This window comes from Gracilinanus agilis, chromosome 1, assembly GCF_016433145.1.
Source record: "Gracilinanus agilis isolate LMUSP501 chromosome 1, AgileGrace, whole genome shotgun sequence".
Taxonomy (NCBI): domain Eukaryota; kingdom Metazoa; phylum Chordata; class Mammalia; order Didelphimorphia; family Didelphidae; genus Gracilinanus; species Gracilinanus agilis.
This window is the reverse complement of record NC_058130.1, coordinates 404,116,695-404,138,145: the sequence shown is the minus strand read 5'-3', so window position 1 is coordinate 404,138,145 and position 21,451 is coordinate 404,116,695. Positions and strand designations below refer to the sequence as shown.

Below are 21,451 nucleotides of genomic sequence, written 5' to 3'. Positions count from 1 at the left end.
TCTCTCAAAACAAAAAAAGGTCTTGCCTCAGTACCTTTTCTAGCACCAGTCCTAGTGGGTTATATTTCTAAACCCAGATTCTTTAAGAAGTCTTTTAGAAGTCTAATGGTTTCAGAAATATGAAGAAGTTGCTATCTATTCTGACCTGTCACCACAATAGTATTGTAGCCCTTCTTACCACCAAGTGTTCTGTTACTAGATTTGGAATTCTTGTTCCAGAATCTATTAGCATGTGTGAAGATACTCCCTACTCTGCCAGTTTTGCTAAACTACCTGGACAAACCAACACGTAGGCCCTCCAGAATTGCCTACTCAAATACTAGGTGTGATAAGATCAGTTATTTCTCTGATTTCCTTCCTCCCACAACATGGGGAAGCTTTACCTAAAAGAAGCCAGAGATGCCACCTCTAGGACCTGATTAGCATCTGATGAAACTTCCTTCTCCATCTTCTTCCTACCACCATTAGGAGAGTGACAAGGGACCTTTTGGAACTTTTTAGGGACCCCAGGCCATGCCCCACCCCTGCTTCGTGCCCTGCCCCAACTGCTCACAGGCACAGGGGTATGGCCACGAAAGATACCAGGAATACATCTTCATTCCCTTCCTGGAGGTGACAGGGTTCCCAGTGCAATTTCTACACAGTGCATGAGTCATATTAAAAGGAAAAGGGTCAGTGACCCAACCCTTATCAAAGCACTTATACTGGTGGGCCTAGGGATATTCAAAGTGAAAGGCTGCAGCTAGAACTGGAGTTGAGGCAAATTTCCTGGAAGACTCCGGTATTTGGTAGGCCTTTGAGACACCCAGCCCAGGGCCCTTAAGACCAGGGGCTAGGGGGCAGTGATTTTCTTCTCTTTGAGGGACCTCCTTTAGCTACTGTTCTGGTATTTGGGAATTATCTGCCCAGGTAGCTGGATGTGCATCATTCAAAAACCAGGAGAAGACTGCCACATATGTCTGGGCAGATAAAGGGTTTAATGCAAGAGACCTGGGTCCATATATTCTGCCCTTCCAAGTTTTATAGCAGTGGAGGTACATAGGATGGCTCCATGGGGACCCTTCAGGGGTTAGCAGGTTCAATTCCTCCTTTTGGCTGGGTGTGTGATTTCCCCATCTTCCTAGGAAGAATTAGGGAAGATCTGATTAGCATATTCCCTTAGGGCTTGGTGAATGGGGCTCAGCCCTAGATTTGCTTAGGGGGTTATTTTAATTAGGGTCAGGGCAATCAGCAGAGCTGGGACTCAAACAATTCTTTGCTTACAAAAGCAGGACCCTTACCTGTTCTATTTACCCAGTAAGGGTCCAGGAAGACTAAAAGGACTTTGTATCTTTTGCAGAGTGATAGGTGCATAGAATCTATAGCCAAACTGAGAGAAGTCCTTCAAACATCCAGGAGCTCTGCAGTGCTCAGCCCCAGCAACAGTAGAAAGAGGCTAGAATGCCCCACCCCTTGCATTTGAGGGCAGGGCCAGCCTCCCAAGCCAGAGTATGCCTACAGAGAGGACTCCACGTGTCATCTTTGGCATTTGTGCCATAGGTTCACCACCATAAGTCTAGGACAAAGCAGTCCCTGGGGCTGGATTAGCCTTGGTTCAAAAAAAGCAACTTTCTAATCATCTTTTGCTGTTAATTCAGTCAATGTGACTCAAGTCCTGACCCCAAAACTGTCCATAGGATTTTCTTGGCAAAGATTAGAGTGGTTTGTTATTTTTTTCTCCAATGGATTAAGGCAAACAGGTTAAAGTGACTTGCCCAGAGTCACACAGCTAAAGTCTGATTCCAAATTTGAACTTGGTTAGGTTTTCCTGACTCCAGGTCTAGTGGTCTATCCACTAAAGCAGCTAGGTAGTTCAGTGAGGGCATACAAAGTCCCAGGCAATGTGGAGTCTAGGTGGATTTTTGTATTAAGCCTTCTTTAAAAAAATTCTAAAAACAAATTTCCACCTAAGTTTTCCAAAGTCATGTGTTTTATATTGTCTCCCTCCCTCCCTTCCCCCACTCCGAGAGTTGACAAGCAATTCAATCTGGGTTATACATGTATTTGGTGGATTTCTGAAGCCCGCTCTTCTCAGTCATGGGAGCTGAGTTCAGAAACCCATCTAAGATGATTACAATGTGACAAAGGGCAGTTTACTTATCCTATAAAGCCATTTGTGTGTGTGTGTCTCTCTCTCTCTCTTTTTTTTTTTTTGAAAAATGATTATTATATTATCTAATTATTCCAGATAAATGAAATTGTAAAGTTTTTGCAACAGAGAATCAATGCAGAGAAACTGGACTGGGGGAAAAAAATCTTTGCAAAAAAGTATTTATGATAAGAGTCTTTTGGGAGCAGCTAGGTGGCTCAGTAGATTGAGTCAGGCCCAGAGATGGGAGGTCCTAGGTTCAAATCCAGCCTCAGACACTTCCTAGCTGTGGGACCCTGGTTAAGTCACTGAATCCCCATTGCCTAGCCCTTACCACTCTTCTGCCTTAGAACCAATTCCCAGTATTGATTCTAAAATGGAAGGTAAGGGTATTTTAAAAGGGGGGGGGAGGGTCTTTTTATTTAAGGTGGAAGGCCATCTCAAAAAGTTTTAGTGAAGTTTTTAGCTTTACAGCTTGTAGACAGGTATAAAGCACACTTGGGAATTAACACAAATATATAAATCTAAGGATAAAGTGGGCAGAGAATAAAAAGAAACAGTTCTCAAAAAAAGAACTTCGAACTGTAAATATGGATGACTACCCCAAAAACTAGAAAGATCTAACTCACATTGAACTTGGCAAAAATAACAAAAACAATAATGAGAGAGCTATGAAAAGAATCTCTTTCAATAAAGAAGTTTGTTCCCTACTTTACTAAGAGGATATTCATCATTAGCTTTTCTTATTCTATACCTCAGAATCTTATTACTGTGGTTTTCCTATTCTCTCCTCTGGTCTAGTAGTGACAAAGAGGTGATCCTTTTCTTTGCACTAAGCCAATCATTCCTCTTGTGCCTTTGCTACCAAAATCGTGGGTCTTTTTGTCTCTTAAAATCTCCCTATTTAATAGTTCCTTTCCTGCTGCCCACAAATATGCCAGGTCTTGACCATCCTTAAAAACCTTCACTTGGTCCTGCAAAACCCCTGGAAGTTTATAATTACTCATTTCTTCCATTTTCCCAGCCAATTTTTAAGAAAATGTTAACTTGCAATCGTAGCTTCCATTTCCTCTCCTCTGACTCTTCAACTATTATAATCTGGCTTCTAATTTCTAAAAGGGAACCAATGATTTTTAAAATTTTTATTGCTATCTCTTATTTTCACATCATCTAAGTTTCCCCTCTAAATTCTTCTCCTTCCCCTTTCAGAGAGCCATTCTTTATAACTAAGATTTTTTTTAAAAGAGGAGGAAGGGCATTCAACAAACTCATCACATTTTAAAAAATGATATTCTATATAAAGTGTTATAAACCAGTGGAAACCAACCTCTGCAAAGGAGTCAAAGGAGGAGAAATCTTCTCACACCTCTTCTTTGGCACCAGGTTTGTGTTTTAAAATTTTACAAAATTCAGTTTCAATGGTTTCATTGTGGTTGTTCTTTCTATTTCTATTGTTGTAATCACCGAGTACAATTGACTGTTAAAAAATGAACTGCTGTTAACACTGATGTTACCATATCCTTTGAAAAGATTATTCTGCCTTCAAGTCAATCACAGTGGGAAAAATTGAAAAATATCAAATTCTTTGTCAGCATGTGGCTCAGGAAGACTAGAGAAACATAGTAATATAAATAATAATCTCTGTAAGGGTGGGATCTAGTAGATGATTCAGTATTATCCAAAATGAAAACCAGTCCTAGATATGAAAATCTCATGAGGAAACCAATGGTTCAGTACACTATTAGATGGAATAAAGGAATATCAAAATATCTGGAAATGATTATACAAAAATAATACCTCTAAGTTTATATATTTTAAATATCTGAATAAAAGTAAACATGTTCTTTTTCTGGCTTTGTTTACTTCACTTTGCATCAGTTTATATAAGTCTTTTATGCTTCTCTAATCATGCTTGCCCATTTCTTATAGCATGATAGTATTCCATCTCATTTATGTAACAATTTATTTAGCCATTCCCCAATCTATAGGCCTCTCTGTTCTATTTCCAATTCTTGGCTACCACAAAAAATGCTGCCATAAATGTTTTAGAGTCTATAACTTGAGAGTATATAGAATCACAAGTGGTCATATTATTTGAACTCATGCTATTTTTTTCCATCATGCAATACCATATTTTACATAATGGTTGCTTCAAATACTGCAAATTTTAAATACATTTGACCATTTTGCAATGTTCATTTTTCTTCACTGATCTATCTCTATACCTAACATTGGAATCTCTGCTCAATTCCAAATGGCTTTCCAGAACGGTTGTACCAATCTAAAAATCTTTTTTACCCAATAAATCCATAGGCCTTTTCTCAATTCTCACTTTTTTTTAACCTCTCCAAAACTTTTAACACCATTGACTTCCTGGAGATACTCTTTTCTCTTGGGTTTTGAGAGCAAAGTCTTTCTCTGGTTTTTCTCCTATTTGACCATAGTTTGCTCAGACTCCTCTGCACTAACATCCTGATCTCTCAGCTCCAAGTCTAGATCACTAAGATTAAGAGGCAGTTGCCTCTTAATAATATTTCTGTCAACCTATCAAACACAGCATAACCACAAAGGAAATTTTCCCTCAGACTCATCTTACCTTCAAAGTTCTCTTTTTCTGTTGAAGGTTCCATCATTCACCCCCTTATACCAGTAGATAATTATATCAGTAGACAATTAACTTTGAGATGGCTTGCCAATTCAACTGCTATAATAGCTCTCACATTCATTCTTTTCTCTTCTCCAATACAGCATGTATAGGCCCTCATTATCTCTCCCCAGCATAACTTTAATTATCTTTTCAATTGGCCTCCCTCTAGTATTCTGCCTCTCCAATTCGTCATCTTAAAATTTCCAAACTATTCCTCTTAAAACACAAAACTAACCATTTCAGTCCCCTGCTCAAGAGCAGATCATGTTAAGGACAAGGGATATAAACTAAAAATTTGGACATTTCCTAATCTCAAGGAACTCACATTCTAACAGGAAAGTTCAAGGATAGAAAGATGTTCATTGGGATACAGCAGCAGCTAGATAAGGTGGCATTAAGCCTCAACCTCTGTTATTAAGGAAGGCTAAGGCCAATAGATTGCTTCAGTTAGTGAAGGGCCAACAAGTTGCTTAAAAAGAGGAAATAAACCACTAAAATGAGACTGAACACTACAATTCCAGCCCAGATGAGAAAGGAGTACTGTTTCACAAGGGGCAGGAGGGGGGGAAGGGAAGAAAGATGCAGAAGGCAAGACAGGTGGTAGGGCTATAATATTATTTTGCCTACCAGAAAGAGTATGTTTCTCAGCATTTAGTTACTGAAGGGGAAGTGAAACCATTTCACTATGGACTTTTATCTCCTAATACTTTATAGATGAGAATAAAAATGTAGCGCCAGCCCTTCCAATCTCAAAGCCCTAAAGTTTATTGTACCAGAAATCCATTTATTTAGTATCATTAATTAAGAAGACTTATTTCAGTCAGGGGACAGTGTTGAAGATATCATTCAACAGGTATGTACACAATGCTCCAAAATTCCCTTTAACCAGATAGGCATAATTAGTTTACCAAAAATTTGGGATTCAATATGTAGCACAAAGAAATAGAACAGAATATAGAAATAATATTCATTGTATAAGAGATAATATAGAGGATGCAACATTGTTGTCTCTTTCTACTAAAAATGACGTTTTTAAAAACTACAATAATGAATATAGAAAAAGGCTCTAAAATTTAAGAATGTAGAGTACTTGGATAGGATTCAAAACAGATAAAATCAGAACTCTTCAATTTGGCATTTAAAAACCTTCACTGGAACCAGCTACCACAGGTACAGGGTCCCATTCCACACCCTACCCTTCCCCCAGCCAATCAGCAGGCATCATGAAAACATTGCTCCAGTGCCCAGTCTCATCAAAGGATGCCCATTGTCACCTAGATTCTGACTCTCAGGTCTATAACTATGCTGGAAATATCCCAGAGCCCTAATCCATTCTAACCCTCAACTTACCATCTTCTTTATCACTACTACTCCAGATCACCCATATATTTCCATTTACCTTATAATATTCCTTGCCTAAATACTACCTTGACCTTCCAATGTACATGAACATTAACCTTCTTATGTTAACCTCCTTCCATTAGAAAGTGAGCTCCTTGAGAGCACAGACGGGTTTAATTTTCTCTTTGTGTATTCGGTGCTTATAGTGAGAACTCTTCCATTCCTTCTCACCCCAACCTATCTTTTTTTCAGGTTTTCTGCAAATTATGCTTTCATGTACTTGATGTTGATTTGTTGACTATGTGTTGGCCAAACTGGTTGATGTGCTGTCTAACTCATCTTGGTACTTCTATCCAGGATGTCTCAAGACCTGAAATGCCTTTCTTACTTATCTCTACTACCTCTTAAAATCTCTGCTTTCCTTCAAGGCTCAACTCAAGTGCTTCCTACAATGGGAAGCTCATCCTGATTTCTCTAACTGTTAAGTGCTCTGTTATGTACAAAATATACTAAAATGTATGTATTTACACTCCCCTTCCAGTAGAAAGCACGCTCTAGAAGGGAGGGACTATTTTTCATTCTGTCTTTTGTAGCCTCAGCTTCTAGCATAATGACATTTAAACACTTCAGAACCAACCAGGAGGTGTGGGATAGAGCACTGGACCTGGAGTCAGAAAGACCTGAGTTCTAATCCACCCTCAAAAACATCCCTAACAGTATGACATTGGAAGAGTAAGTTATACACCTTTCCCCTCAGTTTCTTCATCTGTAAAATGGGAACCATTAAGAAGACCCATCTCCCAGGTTTACTGCAAGGATCAAACAAGATCATTGTAAAAGCACTCAGTACAGTCCTGGCACATATTAAGTACTACATAAATGTTAGCTAGTATTATTATTGGATTGAATGGACTGAAATGGTTCTAAAAACTCTCTAGCTCAAAAATTCTCAAAAATTAAAAAATAATACCCAGATTTTTCAGGACATGTTGAAAATACATTCTTGCCAATGCACTGTCCTATTAGTCTAAACAAAAATAAGAGAAACACAAAATCTCCCCCAAAATGTCTCTGACAGTAAGGCAAAAATGTTGGAGAGGATGTGGTAAAACTGGGGCACTGGGGGCAGCTGGGTAGCTCAGCAGATTGAGAACTGGCCTCAGGCACTTTCCAGCTGTGTGACCCTGGGCAAGTCACTTGACCCCCATTGCCTACCCTTACCACTCTTCTACCTTGGAGCCAAGTACCAGTACTCCAAGACAGAAGGTAAGGGTTTAAAAAAAATTAAAAAATAATTTTAAAAAACTGGGGCACTGATGAATTGTTGTTGAAGTTGCATACTGATCCAATCACTCTGGAGGGCAATTTGGAATTCTGCCCAAAGGGCTATAAAACTGTGCAAACCTTTATACAGACTGCTACTAGGTCTGTATCCCAAAGAGATTTAAAAAAAAAAAAAAGGAGAAAGGGACCTACTTGTGCAAAAAATATTTATAGCAGCCCTTTTTTTGTGGGAGCAAATAATTGGAAATTGAGGGGATGGGTGAACAACTGGGAAATGGGTGAGCAAATTGTGGTATATGATGGTGATGAATACTATTGTGGTATAAGAAATAATGAACAGAATTTCAGAAAAAGCTGAAAAGATCTACATGAACTGATGCAGAATGAAATAAGCAGAACCAGAATATTGTACACATTAACAGCAATATTGTACTATGATCAATTAGTAAAAAACTTAACTACTTTCAGCAACATAATGACCCATGACAATTCTGAAGAATATGACAAAGAATACTATCCACCTTTAGAGAAAATTCTTGTGAGTCTGTGAGTCTGAATGCAGATCAAAGCATACTATATTTCACTTTAGTTTATTTGGGTTTTTGTTTGGGGTTCAGGCATTCAGGTATGAGTATTCTCTTACAACAATGAATATGGAAATAGGTTTTGCATGACAATACATGTTTAATCCAGATCAAATTTGCTTACCATCTCCAGGAAGGGGGAGGAAGACAATTTAGATTTTATAACTTCAGAAAACTTATGTGGAAAATTGTTATTACATGAAATTGGCAAAATTAAACCTTTTAAAAATAGCAATTTTAAAAATGTCTTTGAATATACTCTCAGGATTTTAAGAAGGTGGTTTCAAAAATTAAGACCAAAACTAAATGGTTTAATATTATAGAAAACTGAGACTAAAGATGGTAGAGGGGTAAAAGAACTGGACAGAAACTTGTCTCTTCCAGACCCCACTAAAGTCATTTCCAATTAATCGGTAAATTCATAAACATTTAGTAGAAGCCAACTGTGGGGAGAACACTATGCTGTTTTCAAGGGGAAATGCTGTTGCAAAAAATATTAGCTATATTTTTAATTTGAGAATCTCTTAAGTCAATAAGAATTAAATAAGTAGATTTATTGATTTTTACTCTCTTACTCTAAGCTTCTCACTAAAGGGTGGGGAGCTAAGAATGGGAGGGAGGAGAATATTAACTGGAAACCAAAGCTGGACTCAAACAGAACCACAAGCAATTTGTTTAGTAAACAAAAATAAGCATAGGAGCTTAGTCAGAAAAAAATAAATTATGATTTGTTGGAATCTTAAAGAGTTTCTTTTTAGATTAATTTTAAGTGATTAGTTCAGTGAGTCTTTACTTGTCATTAAGTCTTTTAATCGCTGATGAATTTGTAGGGCCGAATGCTTCAGAGACAACAGGACATAAGAGAAAGTATATGAATTTGAAGTCAAGGAAACTGGATTTAAACTGGGGCTCTACTAATTACTGCTTCTTCGACCCTGGACCCTTGATCTTTCAGAGAACATTTCCTCAACTATAAAATGGAAATAATATTAGCAAGGTCTAAATTTTACAAGATTGTTGTGAGAATGCGCTTTGCAAATATTAAATGTGAATTATTAACTAGATGGTAAAAGTAATTCTATCAGTAGCCCATATAAATCCTACACAAATCTGTATAAATCACGTCAGCTGTTACACTTAAAAATCACAGAATTTTAGACAAGGAATGGACCCAAGAGGTCCCTGAACTTCCTAGCCTTCTTTTTCTGTATAATCAACACACTACTGCTAGCACTATTACTCCCAATATTAGAGAAAATATTTTGTAAATTATAAAACACTAAAAATGTAGTATTAGTAATGAAGCAATCAATATTACTTATGCCTTATAAGCTTCTGTTTCTAACTACTGAACTCCCACACTTCAACCACTTCTTTTCCGAAATCTCTCTAGCAGTTGGCTCTAGAAAGCTACCTGCAAATTCTCTTTAAGTGAGCCCAAGGTAAGGTCCTCAGGAGGATTAACTTTCATAAGTGGGTAAATATTTAAGGGACAGATAGATGGTCCAGTGGATAGAATTTGGAGTCAATCTTCTTGAGTTCCTCAGGCACTTACTAGCTGTGTGACCCTGAGCCCATCACTTAATCCGGTTTACTCAGTTTCCTCATCTGTAAAATGAGCTGGAAAAGGAAATAAGAAACCACTCCATTATCTTCACAAAGAAAACTTCAAATGGCATCATGAAAAGTGTTAGAACTGAAAAACGACTGAAGGAGAAGTAATTTAAAGGACTCTTTCAAAGTACAAAGATCCCTTTTTAAACATTAAATAATTTGATGAATCTTCGAAGGAAACAATGGATTTATTTATGTACATTTGAAAAATAGCAATATGCATGTGGAAGATACTCAGTCTTCAGAAGGTATGAAAGGATATTTATGGATTCAAAGACAACTTGCAAAACTTTCCTATACATTGAGAAAGTCTGGTTGAAAAGAAACTGTGACAAAAGAAAGGATGAGATAAAGATGTAGGTTAGATTAATTTAGAAAAATACAACATCCTCCATATCATGTACATGACACCCCCACGTTCAAATCTTTAATGGTTCCTCAGCCATTGACTGAATGATGTCCAAACTCTTCAACCTGGCCCTCTACAACAAAGTTTCAACCTATCTTCCCAACATTCTAAAATATTATATTTTTCTATATTCTAGGCTCCAGTGAAACTAGATTAACTCACCATTTTCTGAATTTATCCAATCCTTTCCCACTAGCATAACCTTTGACTGAAGCTATCCTGATGCTTTTGGGTTAGTTCTCACTCATTGTTAAAATCTTTCCAAACTTCACTTCCAACCTTCCAGCTAAAAGCATTTTATATTCTTCTATGGGGATTCTCTATTCTAATTGTATTTTATCTTGTATTATATTTGTTTATAGTTGTATATTTATTGCTACAACTAGAATCTAAATTCCTTTAAAATAAGTTAACATCCTTCTACTGTATAATTTAAGTTATCTAGTGAAAAAATTGGTGGTGTTATTTGTCTCCCATTTTTGAAAAGCAATGATATCAACAATGAATGATTACTTGCTCTGCACTAGATTTTAGTGAGGCAGAGTTGCACAAAAACATTAGCCTCACTCTTCCAAAGTCATCAAAGACCAGGATAAAAAGATATGGAAAGAATTCTGAGGAGAGGAAAGGAAAAATTCCCTGTCCACACTAGTTCAGATCTAGACTTGCTTGTGATATGCTTTTATTTCTCCCATGGTCTGAGTACGAATCAATTTTGTCATACTTGTACAACATTTTTTTTTAAACAAACGGATTCTTTCTCATAAAGACTGTGTGGCATAGGCCAACATTGCACTTTTTCTTTCCTGTAAGACTAAATTAAGAGTTCTTGGTGTGGCACAACGACAACTTGCAAGGCAGTATAACAAAACTTTATTATTTAGGGTAACAAGTGGCATGCATAAGTGCCTTCCACATAGTAGGAAAGGTCTACTAGTAACTACTATAATAAATACAGCAAAATCTTGGCTGTCCAGAACCCTTAGGGAATAAGCTATTCAAAGCTTAATTTATCTGTTTGGAATGGAAATCTTATTAAATATATTATGCACTTCCCAAACCTTATTTCTTTAGAGAGTACCTATAAAGAATTTAGTCTTTTCTATATTACCATACCACTATCATTATGAACATCAATTATGCTACCCTATATTACAATGATACTCTCAGAGTTTGCACTACTAAATGAATACTTGAGGTTTGACTTTAGTTTTTTGATCTCTTCAGTCCTGCATAGACTATCAACTGTCATTTTTCACTAATCTCTATGTTTAGCAATCCTCCATTTCATTGGCTCATATATTTAGAGCTGGAAGGTCATATATTCCAACCCATTGTTTTATAGATGATGAAACTGAAGGCAAAAAGGTTGCCCAAGCCAGCCCAAGTCAGGCTATGAATTCAAATCCTGTCCACAAAGTCAGCCCTCTTGTCTCCTGCCACAATTTGCCTTAGAAACTAGTCAACCAAGCTTTTTAGAATTGTAAGTAAATTGTATCAATAATATGGAAATAGGTCTTGATCAATGATATAGACACATGAAGAAACCAGTGGAAATGCATATCAGCTGGGGGGAGGGGGTGTTGGGGGGGAGAGAGTAAGAACATGAATCATGTAACCATGTCAAAAATTTTTTTCTAAAAAAATAAAATTAATCCCATCAAAATAAATTGTATGTAAAGAAAGAAAACTTGTGGGATGTCTCTTCTAAATAGATAAAGGTTAGTCCATGGACTTTGTCTCATCCTTTTGCTTACTTATCTCATCCTTTTGCTTACAAGTTCCAAGTGAGAGGAAACATGATGAACAAATAGCTGCACTGAAATCAAATGAGATCTAATTGTATTTTTGCCCCCATGGCCAATCCTTCTATGAAGGAACTGGTGGGCAAAGAATTATCAAATCTATCTGTAAGAAAATTTTTCTGTTCAGAAAACATGTGGATTCCTGAAAGGTTGGCTGTAACAAAATTTAGGTCATATTGTTATCCAAGTGACTTCCAATATAAAAATGGAGAATTGTTCCTGCAGAAAACACAATGATCATCACCCCAACTCATACTATAAGAAAATATGTACTCCTAAGGTAAACATCTGCTTGGTGATGAAGTCAGTGACAGGCAAGATTAATAAGGGAAGGAAGCTTCAAAGTGTTGGCAGGCAAAAATATCAGGGCAATGAATTTGGTATATACTTTAGTTAGTCACTTGCAGGTTGGCAGAATTCCCTTAATGTAAATCTTCAGAGGATATATAATGAATTCATTTTCTACTTTCCCAAATCCATTGTGGCAAAAATACAAATTGTGTAAATATGAATTTTTATTAAGGCAACTTTCTAGAGTGTAAATCAATTATTACATGATGATCTTAACCTTTACTTCACAAAAAAAAAAAAAAAATTAAGAGAACCTTTTGGAGGCAGCCCGGCAGCACAGTGGAAAGAGTGCCAGGTCTGGAGTTGGGAGGATCTGGGTTAAAATATGACCTCAGACAGTTCCTACTTGTATGACCCTGGACAAGTCACTTAACCTCAGTTATCTAACCCTTATCACTCTTCTGCCTTCGAACAGTTACTTTCAGTTGTAAGGTAAGGTAAGGGTTACCTAAAATTTTTAAAAAGAGACAGAATCCTCCAACTTTGGTTCTCCTCATCATGTCTAAGCTCAAAGGACTTGAAAGGAACATGCAAGTCTCCCTTTATTCCAACCAAAGTGCTCTAATATGCATCAAGTCCCATTTGCCAGACTTCTTTATAGCCAAAATCAAAACCCGATTTGTTCCCACTGAAAAAAAGGAAAGAATCCTTTTGGAACTAAATGCCAAAAGTGAAAATATTTATAAAATCTAAAATTGTACTAATAGCCCTGTAGATTAAGCAAAGCTTTTCAGCTCTTATTTTTTTCCTAAGGAAAAAGGGATTTTAACAAAATGATTCTTCCATTCAGTTTCAGCATATAAAAAGCTTGGAACTTACAAATTTACACCACAAAAAACAAACAAACCAAAAAAACTCATTCTGAAGTGTTAGCGCTTTATGATCATGTTAAGGATTTGTGCTGAAATGAATATATGGAAAGTAGGAAGCCACTCCTATCACTCCCCTTATAGTTTAAAACATATGCAGGGCTTCTGTCAAACTGTTACTAAAAAATACTTGATCTAGTTGTTTCTAAAAAACTGTTTCATGAAAGTTAAAGATTGTACATAAATCTAACATCCCCCCCAATATTTCTGCATTAGTTTGGATATCACCTAAAAACAAGAATATTAAATCCAATCAACAACCTACACCTACTATGTGCAAGGTACTATGATAGACACTGAAGAAAATCAGGTATTAAATTTTCATCTGATAAGTAATATTTATATTTGGCAAGACAGTCATGTTTAGGTAAACAGACCATTTAACAACTGTTAAATATTATGTCTTTGTTTACTGTATGTGTACATGAATATTTATTTTTTGTTGATAGATACATGCCATCCAATAGAAAGTAAGCTTTTTGAGAATGGGATTCATTTAATATTTTATATGCTTTCCTATCATCTAGCACGATGCTTAATGACTGACATATTTTTTAAAGGCAACAGGAAAACAATTTTTAAAAAAGAGAGAGCTGGGTTCTGGGGCCAAAGGACTGTAGGAACAAATCCCAGCTTTTCCATTTAACATCTCTGGGTCTCAGTTCCTTCATCAATTGAAGATTCCAAACCTAAATCCTATGAATCTTAAGTATAATGTGCTCTGAGAACAATTGAATATTCTCACCCTAAAGGAAGGAGGGAGTGGGACTTGAAAAGGGGAATAGAATGATATGAATGATATAGAACAGTCCAGTTTAGCTGCAAAGAAACACAGGAAAGAAAAGTTGTATGTTGGACAAGTAGTTTGAGGCAAGTTTATAGAGAGCCTTAAATGTCAGGATCAAGTATTTATACTTTATTCAGTAGACAATGGGTTTTTGATCCGAGAGCATCATAGTCAGAGGGGGACACTGAGAAAATCACTGGGAAGCAATATAAAGAATAAATTACAAACAGACTAAAGGCAGAGAGGATACTGAAGAGACTGCTAGAATAATTTGGGTAATAAGACCTCTAAGCAGAGGAATCGCTTGTAGTGCAAAAAGTAGAGGATAGATGCAAGAGATACAATGCTAAAGAACAATTACAGAAAGACCTAGTAACCCATTAAATGTGCTTATATCAATATATATCACTTGAGAGAATTGGGTGACTTAAGTTAAAAGTCTATTACTAGGAAGATAGTTGGTGCCATCTATATAAATACGGAAGTTAAGAAGAAGGAGGAAGTTCAATTATGGAAATGTTTACATTTGAGGAGCGGGCAGAATATTGGTGGGTGGAAAAAATAGAGGAGAAAGGAATTCCTGTATTATTTTAAATGGAAATCTATGGCAAAATATGATCAACTAAAAAAAGGCTCATTAACTATCCTAATTTTTTAAATGCACAAAAAAAGCATGATTCATATTTCAGAGTGTTTCCTTTACTCTTCCTTCACTTCTGACTTACAAAAATCAATCACCTTAAATTATTCAGATGAAAAAACAAGGAAGATTTCATAAATCTAGATTTTTAGAATTTCCCAACCCCACCACAGAAAGTTCAACAAAACTTTCTGGAAAAAGAGAATGACCACATGGTACAGTTGAAAGGGGCCCAAGCTAGACTACTAGATGTCCCTGAGTATTCATGCAATCAAATCACAAGTTTCTAGGCCTCAGTTTCCTCATCTATGAAAGGAAGGACCCTTACTTGTAAGATTGGTCTCTTCCAGAAAGAGCTAATCAGGATCCTATTCAAGCACTGACCTTTACACTATTTTTTTTTTTTAAGACAGACTGGGGAGAAAAAACAAAAAATGCATTTGCTAGTGAAACTATTTCCACTCTTAATTGGCTTAAGTAACTAAAAGTCTCCTCCTCTACCTGAAATCAAGGGGAGGGGAAAAAACTGAATTACTTATAGTCCAAATTTGTTGTTAAATTGAGATTGTTTAAATTAGCTGAAATAAAATTGTTATTGCACTTTTTAAAAAGACAAGCTTTACTGATAAACCTGGGTACTAATTATCTTTTCAATTAATTAAAAAATGAATTTGCCTTTTAAAGTGCACATAGAAGATTTTGGCATACACAATGTATGGTACATATATATGTATTGCACGTGTATGTGTATACACACACAACTAAGACACAAATTTGATACCACAGAAAGGCTTGGAGCTCAAATCCCATTTCTGTTCCAACCTCTTTGGGCCTCAGTTTCCTCATCTATAAATGGGCTGCTGGGGGACGTTTCAGGTTACCTAAAATCTAAGTCCGCCACAATTCGTAATACAATTTCATGTTCATCTACACAAAATTCAGACACTGATTTTTTTTTTGGTAGAAGCAGAAAAACAAAACGGGTTAATTGGTTCTCTTTGTTTGGGATCAATAGAATAACTACTAAATCGAAAATTAAAAGTTACATACAGAGCTTAATAATCTACACTATTTACCAGGACAGAATACGACTAAAGTGCCAAATCACAGAATCAAGCTGCAAGTTTCCCAAATCTGCACGCTTTTTGTACAACTTTCAAAAACAGAAACTTTAAAAAGTGGACCTAAAAAGAATTATTTCTATGGTAAATACATAGTAAATATGGTACATGCATAGGGCTAACAAAGATTAAGCTAGAAAGGGAACAAAAATTTCTAAGAAAAACATCAGTTTTACAACAGCTAATGAAATAAAGGAAACTAAAATGCAGTCATTGTCACTACTATTACTACTACTACTATTCCCAGAACCACCATCCCACCCCACCCCCCAGCTTTAAAGACCGCGTTACCAGTTGAGCAGCCCAAAGGACCGAAGTGGGCCCCCGCGCCGGGCCCGCCTCGTCCGTGCAATCGCCCCAAGCTGCAGAAGATGCACTTGGCCCCTTCCCATCGCACCCATCGCGCTTTAATCACTAGTTTCTGCTTGCCTCGGCGGTTCCCGGTATCAATCACACTCTCCACAGGAACTCTCCAACCCCCCCCCCGCCCCCATCGGCCCCCAGTACCAGAGACAAGCACAGACTTAAAGCAAAACACAAACACACCTTAACGCCCCCCCATCCCGGGATTTTCGGGGGTGAGGGTTGGGGGGATGGGGGATACCTCGACGGAGGCGGCGGCCCCTACTGGGCAAAACCGGGGGTCTCGGACCTTTTGTTCCTTCCTCTTCCGAATGGGATGAAGGGGTCTGAGGAAGGAGGGAAAGGAGGGGGAGGGGGAGTGGAAATGGTCGATTGAAGGCGGAACTGAAAACACTCTCCCCTCCGCCCCTCCCCCAGAAGAAGGAGAGTCCCGAGAAGAGGAGGCGCAGGACCTACTGGCTGCTGGGGCTGGAGAGGGAGCAGATTGGGGAGGGGTCGCCAGGGGGAGAGAGGAGGCGCCGCCCGGTCCGCCCACACAGGAGGGGAGGGGAGTCTTGGGGAGGGGGTGGGGACGTGCGTGCCCCGCCGCTCGCCCCTCCTCCCCACCCTCACGCGGGAGCCCGCAGATATAGACACAACCAACGGACAAACCAACCCGCGCGATCTCCCTACCCCCACCGCCTTCTTGCCACCTACCGCTGCCGCGCAGCGAACCAACCTCCCGGCTGATCGCTGGTTTGTTCTGCTCTCCCCGGCTATGCTACCTAGCTGCCGCTGCTGCTCCTCCGCCGCCGCGGCCGTGCGGGTAAAACCCGCCTCCCACCCCGGGCCCCGAGCCCGAGCCCTGGCGATTCGTCGGCACAGCCCCGGGGCTGGCACCTTGCCGCCTGCTGATTGGCGCCTCCGCCCGCCCGTTAGGGCGTGAGGAACGCGCCGGCCGTGAGGAGCGCTCCGTAGATATGGGGGGGCGGGGTAGGGAGCGGGGGAAGGGAGCTCAAGTGCGGAGGGGAGAGAGAGTTGCGGACTAACACCTTCTTCGCTTTTTCTCTTCACCACTCCCTCCTAACCCTTTCTGATGGACAGACATCTCAGCGAATCAGAGATCGCCGAGGTCGGGGTGTGCGCGGCACGTAGGGTTCCCTGAATCGGATGGGAAGCTTCGCTCGCCAATGGGTCCCGCCTCCCCCGTAGAACGTGAGGCAGTGTGGGGGAGGGGTCAAAGAGGCAGCGGTTTCGGTTGATTCCTCTGGCCCTCGTATACTGGAGATTGGGGGAGGGGGGTGGAGAGGGTAGGACTGGACCTATCTTAACGTACGGTAACCTGCCGCGCAGGGAAAATAATCCCAGCTAAAGTACTTGTTCATGTTTGTACCCCACCCAGTGTCTCCCTTGGCTTCCCGCCCCTTCCCCAGGTCATCATCCCCTTCACACTCGCTAAGTGGTCACAGGGTGGAGCCTGTTTGGAGGACTATCCCTCTTCCCTCCCACAGGGCCTTAACCTACCCTCAGCGGAGGGAAGACTATGGGTAAAAGAATAGCGAGAGCTCTAGACCCCCTTCACCCTCCGAAACAAATGGGACGGGGAAAAGAAGGGGGCGTGGTCAAATGCGGGAGGTTCTTGAATGTAAATAAGGAGGCGGGGATAAAATCACCTCAAAGAGCAAATTAGGTTGGCAAAGAGGGGCGGGACTCAATGGAAATGGGAAGGGGGAGGTGGGGAATCTCTGCTGTACTGGTGAAAAGTTCCAATCATTGGTTCATTGGATTTATGTTGGAAAGGGCTTCAGAGTTCACCAAAACCAATCGTCTTATTTTTCAAAGGAGGAAACTGAGGCCCAAAGGAATAACCAAGTTGAAGCAGGGAATAAATCATGAAGCTGGTATTTTCGAACCCAGGTGTTCTGGCACTAAAACCAGGGCCATTCTACTACACAGTTCCCTAAGCCACTGTAGTGGAATGACCATTACCCCGCCTTGCTGCTGCTTCATTTCATCTGCCGCCTCATAATCTTATGCATGCTCACCAGGCCCTATTTGACTCCTTCGGTAGTATTTTATCAAAATTCTAGCTCATTATTGACCTACGATGGGGATTTTATTTTCATTTTAATTACCTTAAGTTATTATTCTTTGGCTGCATCCCATAAGTTTGGGTAAGATGTCTCATCATTGTCATTGTCTTCAATGAAAGTATTGTTTATGTGATTTGTTCTTTCACTAAATTATTTTGGAGAATCATATTATTTAATTTCCAATTAGTTTTTGGTTTGCCTCTCCATGTATTCTTTTTTTTTTTTTTTTTTTTTTTTTTAATTTTAAACCCTTAACTTCTGTGTATTGACTTATAGGTGGAAGAGTGATAAGGGTAGGCAATGGGGGTCAAGTGACTTGCCCAGGGTCACATAGCTGGGAAGTGTCTGAGGCCGGATTTGAACCTAGGACCTCTCGTCTCTAGGCCTGGCTCTCAATCCACTGAGCTACCCAGCTGCCCCCTCTCCATGTATTCTTACTAAACTATTTTTATTGCATTATGATCTGAGAAGATTACACTTATTATTTCTGCTTTTTTGCATTTGTTTGCCATGTTTCTGTGCCCTATTACATGGTCTATCTTTGTGAATGTTCCATGTGCTGCTGAAAAGAAGGTGTATTCCTTTTTGTCTATTTATATTTCTCCAAATATCTATTAACTCAAATTTTTCTAGGGTTTCAAACGTTCACCTCTCTTATCTCTTTCTTATTTATTTTTTGGTTTGATTTATCTAGATCTGATAGGGGAAGGTTCAGGTCTCCCACTAGTATGGTTTTGCTATCTATTTCATCCTTGAGCTTCTCCTTTAGAAATTTGGAAGCTATTCCATTTGGTGCATTCATATTGAGTACTGATATTTCTTCATTGTTTATACTGCCTTTTATTAGAATGTAGTAAACTTCCCTATCTCTTTTAACCTTATCTGTTTTTACTTTGGCTCTGTCAGAGATCATGATAGCCACCCCTGCCTCCTTTTTCTCATTTGAAGCCCAAAAGATTTTGCTCCATCCTCTCATTTTCATTCTGTTTGTCTGTCTAATATGTGTTTCTTGTAAACAACATATGGTTGGGTTTTGGTTTCTAATCCACTCTGCTATTTGCTTCCATTTTATGGGTGAGTTCATCCCATTCACATTCAGAGTTATAATTATCAACTCTGCATTCCCAGACATTCTGATTCTCTCTCCTAGTCCTGTTCTTTCTTCTTTCACTGTTTCCTTCTATACCAGTGTTTTGTTTTAAATCAGTTCCTATAATCCCCTCCCTTGTTGTACTTTCCTTTCTCCCCCCTCCCTTCTTATTCCCCTCTTATTGTTCTTTAAAGCCATGCAGTGCTACCCCCCAAGCCCTCTCCCTCCCTAGTATTGCTTCCCTTCCCACCAGTCCCTTTGTTACCCTTCTACTCCTCTATAGGGTGTGAATCAATTTTCTGCCCCTATGCATCTGATTGTTCTTCTCTTAAGTTGATTTCAATGCATTTAAGTATTGAATATTCCCTCTTTCTAACCTCTTTACGCTTACCATGTATCGTTATTTTTCCCCTGTTGATCCCATGTGCTTCTTTATGGAATATAAATTTATTCCTTTTTGTTTGCATTCCTTTTTTCTTATTGTTATCTTCTTCCCCCCCCTAGTTTTGTATATATTTATACATACATACATACATGCATACATACATATATATTTATATATCTCTTGACATTTCATCTTCTACAGTTAGTCCCTGTTCCCTCTATGTAAACTTCTTCTAGTTACCCTGTTGGTAATAATAATTTTTAATATTTACCAATACCTTCTTTTCTTCTTGGGATATAAATTGATTGAACTTGTTGTGTCCCTTAAAGAAAAGAAATTTTTTTTCTCCTCCCCCCATTCTCTTAATTACCTTATGTTGATTCTCTTGAGTTGTGGGTTTGGGCAGCAAACTCTCTGTTTAAGTCCGGTTTTTTCTTGATGAGTGTTTGAAAGTCCTCAATTTTATTGAATGACCATACTTTCCCCTGCAGTAATATAGTTAGTCTTGCTGGATAGTTGATTCTTGGTTGTAGCCCCAGTTCTCTTGCTTTCCGGAATATTGTGTTCCATGCCTTCCGGTCCTTCAATGTAGATACAGCCAGATCCTGTGTTATCCTAACTGTGGTTCCCTGATATCTGAATGACTTCTTTTTAGCAGCTTGTAATATTTTTTCCTTGGTCTGGTAGTTTTTGAATTTGGCTATAATATTCCTGGAAGTTGTCAGTTGTGGATTAAATGTAAGAGGTGATCTGTGGATCCTGTCAATTTCCACTTTTCCTTCTTGTTCAAGAATTTCTGGGCAATTTTCTCTGATAATTTCTTATAAAATGTTATCTAAACTTTTTCTTTTATAATGATGTTCTGGTAAACCAATAATTCTTAAATTATCTCTTCTAGCTCTGTTCTCCAGATCTTTGGTTGAATCAATGAGGTGTTTCATATTCTCCTCAAATTTTTCATGTTTTTTATTTTGTTTAATATATTCTTGCTGCCTTGTGAAGTCATTTTCTTCTTGTTGTTGAGGTCTGTTTTTTAAAGACTGAATTTCATCCCTGGCTTTTTGGTCATACTTCTCTTTCTGGTGTGATTTTCTTTGTAGATCATCTTTTGCCTTCTTTGCTTCATTTTCAAGCTGGCCAATTCTGGCTTTTAATACTTTATTTCCTTGTTTTAGCTCATGTATTTCCTTTTTCAAATTGTCTTCAGCCTCTCTTGATTGTTTTTTGAGTTCCTGAAGTTCTTGAATTAATTGAGTTTTAAATTCTTGAGTTAATTGAATTTTGAGATCTTCCAAAGCCTATGTCCAGTTCACTGGAACTACTTTCTCTTCTATTTCTGTTTTATTTGCTCTTTTCACTTCCTTGAAAGAAGCTGTCAATTGTCATTTCTTTTCTCTTTTTCTGTTGCTTGCTCATGTTTTTTCCCCTCCTTGTTCTGCTAATTTGAGCAGATGTATTTAATGATCTTTGATGAAAGATCTTCCCCCCTGGGGTAGGTTACTTTCTCTACCCTTGGAAGACTTCTTGTCTGTCCAATTGTTGGGATTAAATCTGTATGGATTGGATTCGTCTGCTCTGAGGCTAAAACCTCAAAGCCTTGAGGGGAGGGAAAAACAAACAAACAAACAAACAAACAAAAAACCAAAAAAGGTGGGGTGACAAGAAGGAGCCTTTTTTTTTTTTTTCTGAACTGAGCTCTCCAGCAGTGGGGTCCCCCTGGGCTATCTGCTGTGTTTGAGCTGGCTTTCTTTCCTCTTGAAACCCTGCATTCTCTATCTCTATATGAGGAAGCTAAGCTGTCTGCGCTCTGGGGTTTGGCTCTCTCTAAGCCACCATCTTCTGGGCGTTTTTGCTGTGTTTCTCTGGTTTTCTCCTCCAGTCACCTCTCCAGTGTCTGTGTTTGACTCCCTGAGTCCTATGCCAGTAAGGCCCTCTCTCCCAACCGGTGGCCCTGACATTTC

General features: G+C 38.7%; 1 protein-coding gene across 1 annotated transcript in view; it reads right to left on the bottom strand.

Annotated features, from left to right (window-relative positions):
- The window catches only part of SMAD2 (SMAD family member 2), a 97,367-nt gene extending 80,591 nt beyond the window's left edge, over positions 1-16,776 (bottom strand). Inside the window, exon 1 of the mRNA XM_044664839.1 lies at positions 16,640-16,776. The gene's annotated coding sequence lies outside the window, so the exon portion shown is untranslated. The remainder of the gene's footprint in view (positions 1-16,639) is intronic.
- Positions 16,777-21,451: the final 4,675 nt, after the last annotated feature.